At 28.1% G+C, this 13,542-nt stretch overlaps 1 protein-coding gene and 1 long non-coding RNA gene across 3 annotated transcripts in view; one reads left to right on the top strand and one right to left on the bottom strand.

Moving 5' to 3' along the window:
- bun (TSC22 domain family member bunched) overlaps positions 1–13,542 on the top strand; it is a 612,850-nt gene that overhangs the window by 148,610 nt on the left and 450,698 nt on the right. The window lies entirely within an intron of this gene.
- On the bottom strand, positions 8,299–8,781 carry LOC142226757 (uncharacterized). The gene is made up of 3 exons (XR_012719743.1): positions 8,759–8,781; positions 8,576–8,699; positions 8,299–8,513 (listed from the first exon to the last, which is right to left on the bottom strand). It is a non-coding gene; the product is annotated as an uncharacterized LOC142226757 (long non-coding RNA).

The raw sequence follows: 13,542 nt of genomic DNA, 5'->3' as shown, positions 1-13,542 counted from the left end.
GACACCTTTTCTAATGCTCACCTGACTAGAATGACCATATGAACCTCTAGTCCAAAAGTGGCACAAAAGTGTCATACACAATAGTGGTGACAATTTGTCTAGAAAATACGTTGATATCATTTTTTTTATGTATTTTTTTTATTTAATGTAAACTGAAAACATTTATAAAATATGTCAATTTCATCAAAAATCGTTGTTTGAATTTAACAATTGAGAGGACTAACCCAGATTACCTACGTATTGTAGAAAATTTCCATTGAGTCATTTGTTGCATATTTTGAGGCGGTACTAATATGCCAATTTAAAATCACAATGACATGAGAAGGAACAAATGGAAATCAAAATCTTACCCACTGTGCAACAACCCCCAAGGACACATGTAGGAAACCCCAAAAGATTTATGAAAGTATTTTTTTTATGTTTTTATTATTTTTTTCCACTTATAATAGACTGGAGTTTGTTTGATGCCATTAAACCAAATGTTGAGCATGACAGCCATTCTTGGTCTTGATATTTTTTTTGGTATTTGTGGTATTTATGCTTAGTATTTCATGTTTTTTTTTTTTGCGTAGCCATTCCTGTTTGAAATTTATGTTTCGTTTGCACGCAGGGTATAGATAAATATGTTTACTTTGGCTTTATTCATTTATGGTCTCATCCAAGACATTTCAAAGAGTTCCCTTCTTATTATTTCTTCAAACAAAAAAAAGATACGACGAAGTTCCAAACAATTTACTTAGGAAAAAATTTTCAATGGAATTTCATTGTTGTCGTTTTTTATAATGTGACATCATTCTAACTTCAAATTTAATGTGATTTTATTGAGAAGAATTCCATATTGCGCAATAGGATTTTCGTCATATATCAAAATTGAAACGTAGGCATGTCCATTTGAGACGTATTATATGATTTGGAGATGGGGATAGAAGAAGCGATTTTTTCCCAATATACGATTGTCCGCCGCCGAGTGAACAAATTTATATCGGCTCAGCCGTCAAGCCTCCGCCGCCGGAGGCAAAATTTTAGTGTCCGCCGACAAAAATGGGTCGGCTTCATTCTCTGGTCACTACTATATTGGACAAATAGCTGGATTTGAAAAAGCTATAGTGAACTAGTAGACGATCCGCAAGCGATTCTTGAAAAAAAATCCCGGATGACGGGAAACTATTACAGATGCTCCTAATGCCATATTGCATCTATGGCCATACTATATATTTGGGGCAACAAAATAAGCACGGTTGTCAATCGAGCCACAAATAATCTAAAAATTACCATAAACCTACCCAACATTTTTTTTTATTTTGAAAACTTTTATTTCTATAGAAAATTTTTTCAAAATTTTATTTCAATAAAAATTTGTCTCAACATTTTATTTTTTCTAGGAATTTTTATAAAAAATTTATTTCTATAGGAAATGTTATCTGTAGGAATTTTTTCTCAAAATTTTATTTTCTGGGAAATTTTATAAAACATTTTCTCAAAATGTTATTTCTATTGAAAATTTTCTCAAAATTTTATTTCTATATTTTTTTTTTCATTTCATTTCCGTAGAAAATTTACTCAAAATTTTATTTCTATAGAAAATTTTTGTCACAATTTCATTTCTATAGAAAAATTTGTCAAATATTTATTTCTATAGAAAATTTTGTCAAAATTTTATATCTATAGAAAATTTTGTCAAAATTTTATTTCTATAGAAAATTTTGTCCAAATTTTATTTCTATTGAAAATTTTCTCCAAATTTTATTTCTATAGAAAATTTTTGTCATAATTTTATTTCTATAGAAAATTTTTGCAAAATTTTATTTCAATACAATTTTTTGTCAAAATTTTATTTCTTCTAGGAATTTTTATAAAAACTTTATTTCTATAGACAATTTTCTCAAAATTTTGTTTCTATTGAAAAATTTCTGAATATTTTATTTCTATATTTTTTTTTTCAAAATTTCATTTCTGTAGAAAATTTTCTCAAAAGTTTATTTCTATAGAAAATTTTATTCTTACTGAAAATGTTCTAAAAAATTTCATTATCTATAAAAAATTTTCTCACAATTTTATTTCTATAAAAAATTTTCTCACAATTTTATTTCTATAGAAAATTTTCTCACAATTTTATTTCTATAGAAATTTTTTTCAAGATTTTATTTCTATAGAAAATTTTCTCAAAGTTTATTTCTATAGAAAATTATCTTAAAATTTTGTTACTATAGAAAATTGACTCCAAATTTTATATGTATAAAAATTTTGTCAAAATTTTATTTCTATTTTACTATAGAAAATTTTCTTAAAATTTTATTTCTATAGAAAATGTTCTTTAAATTTTATTTCTATAGAAAATTTTCTTTAAATTTTGTTACTATACACTCATAGAAAAAATCATGCACGGCGTGCTCATTTCAAAACGATTCGTTCATGAAAGTGAATCAACACACATGTGGTGTCGAACGGAGAACAGGCGTTGTCAATCCGACAACGATAAAATGACACCATGCGTTGTCGAAATAACAACCAGCGTTCACCATCTGAAAACGTTATGGCTACGAATTTATAAACAAAATTTAAACAAGTATATACGGCCGTAAGTTCGGCCAGGCCGAATCTTATGTACCCTCCACCATGGATTGCGTAGGAACTTCTGCTGAAGCCGATGGCAAGGTATCGTAAAACTTTTTAACACTGTCTTCTAAATTGTAAGTTAGTCCATAAGGGATATATATTAAACAAAAAAAAAGGCCGATTAAATACGTATATAATTCAGTTTGACAAAAAATTTTCTATAGAAATAAAATTTTGACAAAATTTTCTATAGAAATAAAAACTTGACAAAATTTTCTATAGAAATAAAATGTTGACAAAATTTTCTATGGAAGTAAAATGTTGACAAAATTTTCTACAGCAATAAAATTTTGACAAAATTTTCTATAGAAATAAAATGTTGACCAAATTTTCTATAGAAATAAAATGTTGACAAAATGTTCTATAGAAATAAAATGTTGACAAAATTGTCTATAGAAATAAAATGTTGACAAAATTTTCTACAGAAATAAATTTTTTACAAAATTTTCTATAGAAATAAAATTTTGACAAAATTTTCTATGGAAATAAAATGTTGACAAACATTGCTCTAGAAATAAACTTTTTACAAAACTTTCTATAGAAATGAAATTTTGACAAAACTTTCTATAGTAATAAAATTTGACAATTTTTACATAGCAGTTAGAGGCCATATACTAACGAAATGTACCAAATTTCAACCGCATCGGATGACTTTGGCTCCTCCAAGAGGCTCCGGAGGTCAAATCTGGGGATCGGTTTATATGGGAGCTAGATATAATTATGGACCGATATGGACCAGTTTTTGCATGGTTGTTAGAGACCATATACTAACACCACGTACCAAATTTCAATCGGGTAGGATGAAGTTTGCTCCTCCAAGAGGCTCCGGAGGTCAAATCTGGGGATCGGTTTATATGGGAGCTATATATATTTATGGACCGATATGGACCAATTTTTGCATGGTTGTTAGAGACCGTATACTAACATCAGGTACCAAATTTCAACCGGATCGGATGAATTTTGCCCCTCCAAGAGGCTCCGGAGGTCAAATCTGGGGATCGGTTTATATGGGGGCTATATATAATTATGGACCGATATGGACCAATTTTTGCATGGTTGTTAGAGACCGAATACTTAGACCACGTACCAAATTTCAACCGGATCGGATGAATTTTGCTGCTCCGGAAGGCTCCGCAAGCCAAATTTGGGGATCGGTTTATATGGGGGCTATACGTAAACGTGGGCCGATATGGCCCATTTTCAATACCATCCGACCTACATCAATAACAACTACTTGTGCCAAGTTTCAAGTCGATAGCTAGTTTCGTTCGGAAGTTAGCGTGATTTCCACAGACGGACGGACAGCCGGACAGACGGACAGACGGATGGACGGACATGCTTAGATCGACTCAGAATTTCACCACGACCCAGAATATATATACTTTATGGGGTCTTAGAGCAATATTTCGATGTGTTACAAACGGAATGACAAAGTTAATATACCCCCATCCTATGGTGGAGGGTATAAAAAGGTTTCCGCTACCGTGACTCGATCCTGTGTTTTCTGCACCATACGCGTTAACAGTCGCCTTAGCACATTGCACCACCGAGGGAGCTGCCATAATAACGTCTAACGATTATTTTAAGACTTTTAACGACAAAAGAAAAACGAATGCCGTTCATGAAATCGTGAACGCCCGTGGACGAAATTGTGAACATTCCGTTTTGATTTTTTGTGAACGTTTCCGTTTCATTTTGTCACCGTCTGTTCACGACTATGGAACGTAATTTTTTCTATTAGTGTAGAAAATTGTCTCCAAATTTTTTATGTATAAAAATGTTGTCAAAATTTTATTTCTATAGAAAATTGTCTCAAAATGTTAGTTCTATTAAAAATTTTCTCAAAATTTTATTTCTAAAGTGAAGTACCACTTAGATGGAGAGAAGCATTTTGCAAAAACTACCAAAACATCAAAAATTCTACCAATCTACCAAACAGTACAAAATCTACCTTTACTGGTAGGATTCTACCAACTGTGGCAACCGTGGTTCTGAGTGCAATAGTCCTGAGTCCTGTTGAAATATCCATGATCTATGGCCGAAATGTTTGTCTGCCTAGGGCTTCTTTTCTGTCCTTAGGTTATTCTCCCAATAATATTCGTTATTTATTTTTCTTAAAATTGTATTTCTGTAGGAAATTTTATTTGTATAGAATATTTTCTTAACCAAACTACCAAATATTTCTATAGAAAATTTTCTCAAAATTTTGTATGTATAGAAAATTTTCTCAAAATTTTATTTCTATTGAAAATTTTCTCCAAATTTTATTTCTTTAGAAAAATTTCCCAAAATTTTATTTCTATAAAAAATTTGTCAAAATTTTATTTCTTTAGAACAATTTCTCAAAATTTTATTTCTCAAGAAAATTTTCTCTAGAAAATTTTATTTTAATAGAAAATGTTCTCAAAATTTTATTTCTTTAGAAAATTTTCTCAAAATTTTATTTCTATTGAAAATTTTCTCAAAATTGTATTTCTTTAGAAAATGTTCTCAAAATTTTATTTCTATTAAAATTTTCTCAACATTTTATTTCTATAGAAAATTTTCTCAAAATTTTATTTCTATTGAAAATTTTCTCAAAATTTTATTTCTATTGAAAATTTTCTCCAAATTTTATTTCTTTAGAAAATTTTCTCAAAATTGTAGTTCTTTAGAAAAAATTTCTCAACATTTTATTTCTAAAAAAAATTTTTTCAGAATTTTATTTGTATAAAAATTTTCTCAAAATTTTATTTCTATAGAAAATTTTGTCTAAGTTTTATTACTATAGAAAATGTTGCCAAAATTTTATTTCTATAGAAAATTTTTTCTAAACTTTATTACTATACAAAATGTTGCCAAAATTTTGTTTCTATAGAAAATTTTGTCTAAATTTTATATCTATAGAAAATTTTCTTAAAATTTTATTTTCTAGGAAATTTTATGAAAGTTTTATTTCTATATGATAATTTTATCAAAATTTAATTTCTATAGAAAATTTTCTCAAAATGTAATTTCTATAGAAAATTGCCTCAATATTTAATTTCTATATAAAATTTTCTCAAAAGTTTTTTTTTCTACTTTTATTGGTAGAATTCTACTAACTTTGGCAACCGTGGTCCTGAGTGCAATAGTCCTGGGTCCTGTTGTAATGTCCATGGTCTGAGGCCGAAATGTTTGTCTGCCTAGGGCTTCAATTCCTTAGGTAATAATCCCAATAATGGTCGCCTGTTATTTTGACCCAAAGGTCATTGAATACGAATTGGGAGCGCTTGAGTTCTGGTGGTGAATCGAAGGTGTACATTTTCATTTGAATATCTATTATAAAGGGTGATTTGTTAAGAGCTTGATAACTTTTTTTTTTTAAAAAACGCATAAAATTTGCAAAATCTCATCGGTTCTTTATTTGAAACGTTAGATTGGTCCATGACATTTACTTTTTGAAGATAATTTCATTTAAATGTTGACCGCGGCTGCGTCTTAGGTGGTCCATTCGGAAAGTCCAATTTTGGGCAACTTTTTCGAGCATTTCGGCCGGAATAGCCCGAATTTCTTCGGAAATGTTGTCTTCCAAAGCTGGAATAGTTGCTGGCTTATTTCTGTAGACTTTAGACTTGACGTAGCCCCACAAAAAATAGTCTAAAGGCGTCAAATCGCATGATCTTGGTGGCCAACTTACCGGTCCATTTCTTGAGATGAATTGTTCTCCGAAGTTTTCCCTCAAAATGGCCATAGAATCGCGAGCTGTGTGGCATGTAGCGCCATCTTGTTGAAACCACATGTCAACCAAGTTCAGTTCTTCCATTTTTGGCAACAAAAAGTTTGTTAGCATCGAACGATAGCGATCGCCATTCACCGTAACGTTGCGTCCAACAGCATCTTTGAAAAAATACGGTCCAATGATTCCACCAGCGTACAAACCACACCAAACAGTGCATTTTTCGGGATGCATGGGCAGTTCTTGAACGGCTTCTGGTTGCTCTTCACTCCAAATGCGGCAATTTTGCTTATTTACGTAGCCATTCAACCAGAAATGAGCCTCATCGCTGAACAAAATTTGTCGATAAAAAAGCGGATTTTCTGCCAACTTTTCTAGGGCCCATTCACTGAAAATTCGACGTTGTGGCAGATCGTTCGGCTTCAGTTCTTGCACGAGCTGTATTTTATACGGTTTTACACCAAGATCTTTGCGTAAAATCTTCCATGTGGTCGAATAACACAAACCCAATTGCTGCGACATTTCATTCATCGACATTTCACGGTCTTCAGCAACACTCTCAGAAACAGACGCAATATTCTCTTCTGTACGCACTGTACGCATTCGTGTGGTTGGTTTAATGTCCAATAAAGTAAACTGAGTGCGAAACTTGGTCACAATCGCATTAATTGTTTGCTCACTTGGTCGATTATGTAGACCATAAATCGGACGTAAAGCGCGAAACACATTTCGAACCGAACACTGATTTTGGTAATAAAATTCAATGATTTGCAAGCGTTGCTCGTTAGTAAGTCTATTCATGATGAAATGTCAAAGCATACTGAGCATCTTTCTCTTTGACACCATGTCTGAAATCCCACGTGATCTGTCAAATACTAATGCATGAAAATCCTAACCTCAAAAGAATCACCCTTTAAATAAAGGGGTTAGACTTTGCGGTGTTCCACTAGCAAATGGTCATTGACTGCCGTAAATCTCTCCACGAGATAGCTAAGTAGTCCTCTATTCAACTAGTGTGGATGACTGGTCCACAGAAATATACAAAGGAACTGCAAATCAGATGAGCTAGCAGAACTCTTTCCTTATTTTTAATCGTATAAAGCCTTCATTAATTTCTAGTTCTGAATGTTGTACCTGTTCCATATTTGTTTTTCTTTTTGAAATTTGACAAAAATCAAATTTGAGTATTGTGACATTTAGAAAAATTGTCAAACATATATTTTTTCTTTATATTTATTCCTGGACAAAATTATAAGCTATACAATATTCAGAAAATAATTCTAAATCTCTTAACTCTCATAATCTTGGGTATGCAGTCTATAACTGCTAGAGACCCCAAACAATTTTTATTATATCGAGAGAATCTTTGTTCAAACGATTAAAACAATGGAAAACATAGCAAATCTTCAGTATATGCTTATAAGCACCATTCCCAATAAGAGATTGATAACATTGAGAAGTTCAACATGGTTGGAAGAGAAGAAATACCATCATCATCATATACAAATTGCTGATAACAGTCTAAAGAAAAGGTATGTCCATTCTATATATCAATTCCATACCTCATGACAATGAAATTTGACCATAGTTAGCCAAAACACATATATCATTAAGGATATGAAGCGGGGGAGGACACACTACACCCAGAAAAAAGTGACCCCTTCTTTAAGTTAAAATGAACTCATTGTGAAGAAAGTTGAACTTCGTATAGCGCCAAAGACATTTTTATTTGTTTGAACGATGTGATTTTCGTAGAAATTAGGTATAATGCATTCCATATATTAGTTAACGTTTTCCTATATTTATGTACCACTATACTACAGAATGAAAAAATTTAACTGATTTGAATTCATATATGGAATGATTTTATTGAAAATTTTTCATTCATTTGGACAAATCTTACACATTTGTGGTAAAACTTTTACTTTATAATTAGAACTGCTTACCTTCGTTTTTAAATACAATTTTATTTATTTATTAGGCAATTTTTTCTTCAATAAAATACACGTTTTATTAATATATTAAATATATTTATTAAGAATCAACAGCATCGACTGGCCTTGAAATACTAGTTTATTATTCCACTATTTCCAATTTCCATGTAATGTCATCAACTGTAAAACGCATTTTTCTTCTTGTACCTTTCACTTTTAATAAGTTGCTGCCTAACGATTTTGTCCTCCTTTTATAATTTCAATACCTACAAATATAAAAAATCATAAACCATTTTTGTTACAAAAGGTTAGCGTCACTGAATATTACCTGATAATTGAAGATTCCAAAATGAAGACAAATGAAAGGGTTGTTATTCTGCTGGTGTTTTCTTTCTTTATACGCCATCACGAACATTGATAGATTTATTTTCAAAAAACGAAAATTGTTCTCACTAATTTAAAATAATAAATATTTTATATATTTTATTTGTTATTTATTATATTATTTTACCATATTATTTTTTAACAATCTCTTCGTATACCACAACAACGCGATTCCAACTAAAAAAACAACCCAAGCGCAAACATATCGATTACACCCACGCGCAAGCACATCGATTACGATGACAAGTATCGATTACAGGTAGACAATAGAAATATAGGAAAATTTCCTATTTTCTAACAAGTGTGTTTCCTCAAGTTTTGAAAGGATTGCATACTTCTTAGTACGAATGAACTAAAATATTTTTTTATGTCAAGTGTTGTTCGTATGTATGAAAAACTTTCTATTATAAAGGAAGTCGCAATTATCATTTTATAAGAAATTTTACTAATTTTGAGGAAACTTGGTTTTAGTTCGGTTTTTGTTTATTTTTACGAATGCTTTGTTATCGGTGAATAAAATTTTCTTGTTCAGTAGTAAATTCTTATACCCAGCGAAGAAAATAGTATGAGTAAAATTCCATGCCTTATTCTAGTTAATGGACTATTCCTAACTGCTTACAGTTTAGGTTTTTTTTACTGAAACGAGTAAATTTTATTATTTCTCACAAAAATTTACCTTAATGGAAATAAAATGGATAAACTATATTGATGAAAAATTTTTCCTTTAGTTTCGAAGGCACTTTTTTCTGGGTGTACTCTTCAAATTTAACAATACCAAAATCATGCAATTTGATGTAGGAAAAATAAATGAACCAACAAAAATCCTTTCCCAAAACAACAATGTTGCTCATAAATAAAGATCAAACCCCCAAACTGCTACCTAAGTCCAATACATGACCAAATAAAATGAAATCAACAACAAGAAAAAACTGAACCAGCATATTCTTCTTCAGCAGTTCAAGGTTAATCATTCAACCGGTCACATTCGTGGCAATAAACCCCAAATAAATAAAAATGGAAAAGAAAATAACAAAAAAGAGCTTTAAAAAACTGAACTGCCTTTTAGCATTTTTGGCAGCAAATCAAATGACTTGAAATGATAGGCTTATGGTGGATGTCGTGTGTCTGGAATTTTCGCATAAAGGGACATTGACAGTAATTGCATGGGGTCATGTAATAAATTTGGTAAACACATTTAGAGGGAATTTTGCTTTTTTAGGATAGGAGATTAGTACTGTTGAAAAACAAAAACAAAACTTGGCATGTGAAGATCACCACGACAAGCACAGGATCTCCTTTAGTCTGGCGATTGTGGCTTTTTGGTTCTGACGATATTTTCGTAGATTTTGGAAAATATTCCTCTCTAACTAACAGATACTTCACAAATTTTCTATAGCAATAAAATTTTGACAAAATTTTCTATTGAAATAAAATGTTGACAAAATTGTCTATCGTAATAAAATTTTGACAAACTTTTCTATAAACCTAAAATTTTGGCAAATTTTTTTATAAAAATAAAATTTTGACAAAATTTCTATAGAAATAAAATTTTGACTAAATTTTCTATAGAAATAACATTTTGACAAAATTTTCTATAGAAATAAAATTTTGACAAAATTTTCTATAGAAATAAAATTTTGACAAAATTGTCTATAGGATTAAAATTTGACAAAATGTTCTATAGAAATAAAATTTCCACACAATTTTCTATAGAAACAAAATGCTGACAAAATTGTCTATCGTAATAAAATTTTGACAAACTTTTCTATAAAACTAAAATTTTGGCAATTTTTTTTTATGAAAATAAAATTTTGACAAAATTTCTATAAAAATAAAATTTTGACAAAATTTTCTATATCAATAAAATTTTTACAAAATTTTCTATACAAATAAAATTTTGACAAAATTTTCTATAGAAATAAAAATTTGACAAAATTTTCTATAGAAATAAAATTTTGACAAAATTTTCTGTCGAAATAAAATTTTGATAAAACTTTCTATAGAAATAAAATATAGATAAAATTTTCTTAGGTAAGAAATTTTGGGAAAATTTCCTATAGAAGTGAAATTTCGCTGAAATGTCCTACAGAAATAAAATTTAGACAAAATTTTCTATAGAAATAAAATTTTGACAAAATTTTCGATAGAAATAAAATTTTGACAAAATTGTCTATAGGATTAAAATTTGACAAAATGTTCTATAGAAATAAAATTTCGAAAAAATTTTCTATAGAAATAAAATGTTGACAAAATTGTCTATCGTAATAAAATTTTGACAAACTTTTCTATAAAACTAAAATTTTGGCAATTTTTTTTTATCAAAATAAAATTTTGACAAAATTTCTATAAAAATAAAATTTTGACAAAATTTTCTATATCAATAAAATTTTTACAAAATTTTCTCTACAAATAAAATTTTGACAAAATTTTCTATAGAAATAAAATTTTGACAAAATTTTCTTTAGAAATAAAATTTTGACAAAATTTTCTATAGAAATAAAATTTTGACAAAATTTTCTATAGAAATAAAATTTTGACAAAATTTTCTGTCGAAATAAAATTTTGATAAAACTTTCTATAGAAATAAAATATAAATAAAATTTTCTTAGGTAAGAAATTTTGGGAAAATTTCCTATAGAAGTGAAATTTCGCTGAAATGTCCTACAGAAATAAAATTTTGACAAAATTTTCGATAGAAATAAAATTTTGACAGAATTTTCTATAGAAATAAAATTTTGACAAAATTTTCTATAGAAATAAAATGTTGACAAAATTTTTTTATAGAAATAAAACTTTGACAAAATTTTCTATGGCAATAAAATTTTGACAAAAATTTCTATAGAAATAAAATTTTGTAAAATTTCTCTAAAGAAATAAAATGTTGACAAAATTTTCTAAAGAAATAAAATTTTGCAAAATTTCTATAAAGAAATAAAATGTTGACTCATTTTCTATAGAAATAAAATTTGGCAAAAAAATTTTATAGAAATAAAATTTTGAAAAAATTTCTATAGAACTAAAACTTTGACAAACTTTGACAAAATTTTCTATAGAAATAAAATTTTGACAAAATTTTCTGTAGAAATCCAATTGTGACAAAATTTTCTATAGAAATAAAATGTTGACAAAATTTTCTACAGAAATAAAATTTTGACAAAATTTTCTATAGAAATAAAATTTTGAAAAAATTTTCTATAGAAATAAAATTTTGACAAAATTTTCTATAGAAATAAAATTTTGACAAAATTTTCTGTAGAAATCCAATTTTGACAAAATTTTCTATAGAAATAAAATTTTGACAAAAATAAAATTTTGACAAAATTTTCTGTAGAAATAAAATTTTGACAAAATTCTCTATAGAAATAAAATTTTGACAAAATTTTTTATAGAAATCAAAATTTTTACAAAATTTTCTATAGAAATAAAATTTTGACAAAATGTTCTATTGAAATAAAATTTTGACAAAATTTTCTATAGAAATAAACTGTTGACATTTTTTTATAGAAATAAAACTTTGACAAAATTTTCTATGGCAATGACATTTTGACAAAATTTTCTATAGAAATAAAATTTTGCAAAAAAATTTATAGAAATAAAATTTTGAAAAAAATTTCTATAGAACTAAAACTTTGACACAATATTCTATAGAAATATAATTTGGATAAATTATCTGTAGAAATGAAATATTGACAAAATTCTCTATAGAAATATAATTTTGACAAATTTTTCTATAGAAAAAAAATTTTTTCATTCGTTTTGTTTTGTTATTGTTGTTTTTTTTTTTTTTCTTTAATCATTGTTGTTGTGTTTTTAGATTTCAGCTTAAAACCATGCATAGATTAAACTACAAGTGTAGCTTAACCAACAGAGGAAAAGAATGTTTGTCAAATTTATTTGGGTAAAGCCCTATAGACTGCAAGATGGTTGGATGGACGCACGTTTCGGAATTACCACATTCCTCATCAGCATCCTCTACTTGCAGCAAAACTATCAAACAATTATCAGAATAAATTCAGGCAGTTCACTAAACCCAAAAGTAAACCACACTTGAACCTTCCAAAAAATGTTTTACATGATAGCCGGCTTATGCCGAAATAAATTCGTAAGCTACACTTGTAGTTTAGTCAATGCATGGTTTTAAGCTGAAATCAAAACAAACAACAGAAACAAATTTTTGACAAAATTTTCTATAAAAATAAAATTATGAAAAAAATTTTCTATAGAAATAAAATGTTGACAAAATTTTCTATAGAAATAAAATTTTGACAAAATTTTCTGTAGAAATCCAATTTTGACAAAATTTTCTATAGAAATAAAATGTTGACAAAAATTTCTATAGAAATAAAATTTTGACAAAATTTTCTATAGAAATAAAATTTTGACAAAATTTTCTGTAGAAATAAAATTTTGACCAAATTCTCCATAGAAATAAAATTTTGACAAAATTTTTTATAGAAATCAAAATTTTGACAAAATTTTCTAAAGAAATAAAATGTTGACACAATTTTCTATAGAAATAAAATTTTGACAAAATTTTCTATAGAACTAAAATTTTGACAAAATTTTCTATAGAAATTACATTTTGAAACAATTTTCTATTTCAGCTGTCAATACGAGCGGTTTAGAAATAATAGCAAGCTGGAGTTTGGTTCATACACATATTAGCTTCCCTGTAAGCATGTGAAATATTTGCAAAATTTTAAATTACATATTTCTCTTAAGTTTTAAATACATTTTATTCCAAAAATTCTTAAAACTCCCTCCTTTAAGTACGTCATCTCCACGCGTTTGCTGCTGCATCAAATGCAATTTCCTTGCAGTCCCTGTTATGGTTTTTTTTTTCATTGCTTTAAATTTACCCAAAACTTGAATACTCCATAAATTAAAGTTTACTTTCCTACTCGGGATACC

Source organism: Haematobia irritans, chromosome 2 (genome assembly GCF_050003625.1).
Source record: "Haematobia irritans isolate KBUSLIRL chromosome 2, ASM5000362v1, whole genome shotgun sequence".
NCBI classification, from domain to species: Eukaryota; Metazoa; Arthropoda; class Insecta; order Diptera; family Muscidae; genus Haematobia; species Haematobia irritans.
Note: the sequence above shows the minus strand (reverse complement) of the source record. Positions and strands in the feature narration are given on the sequence as shown.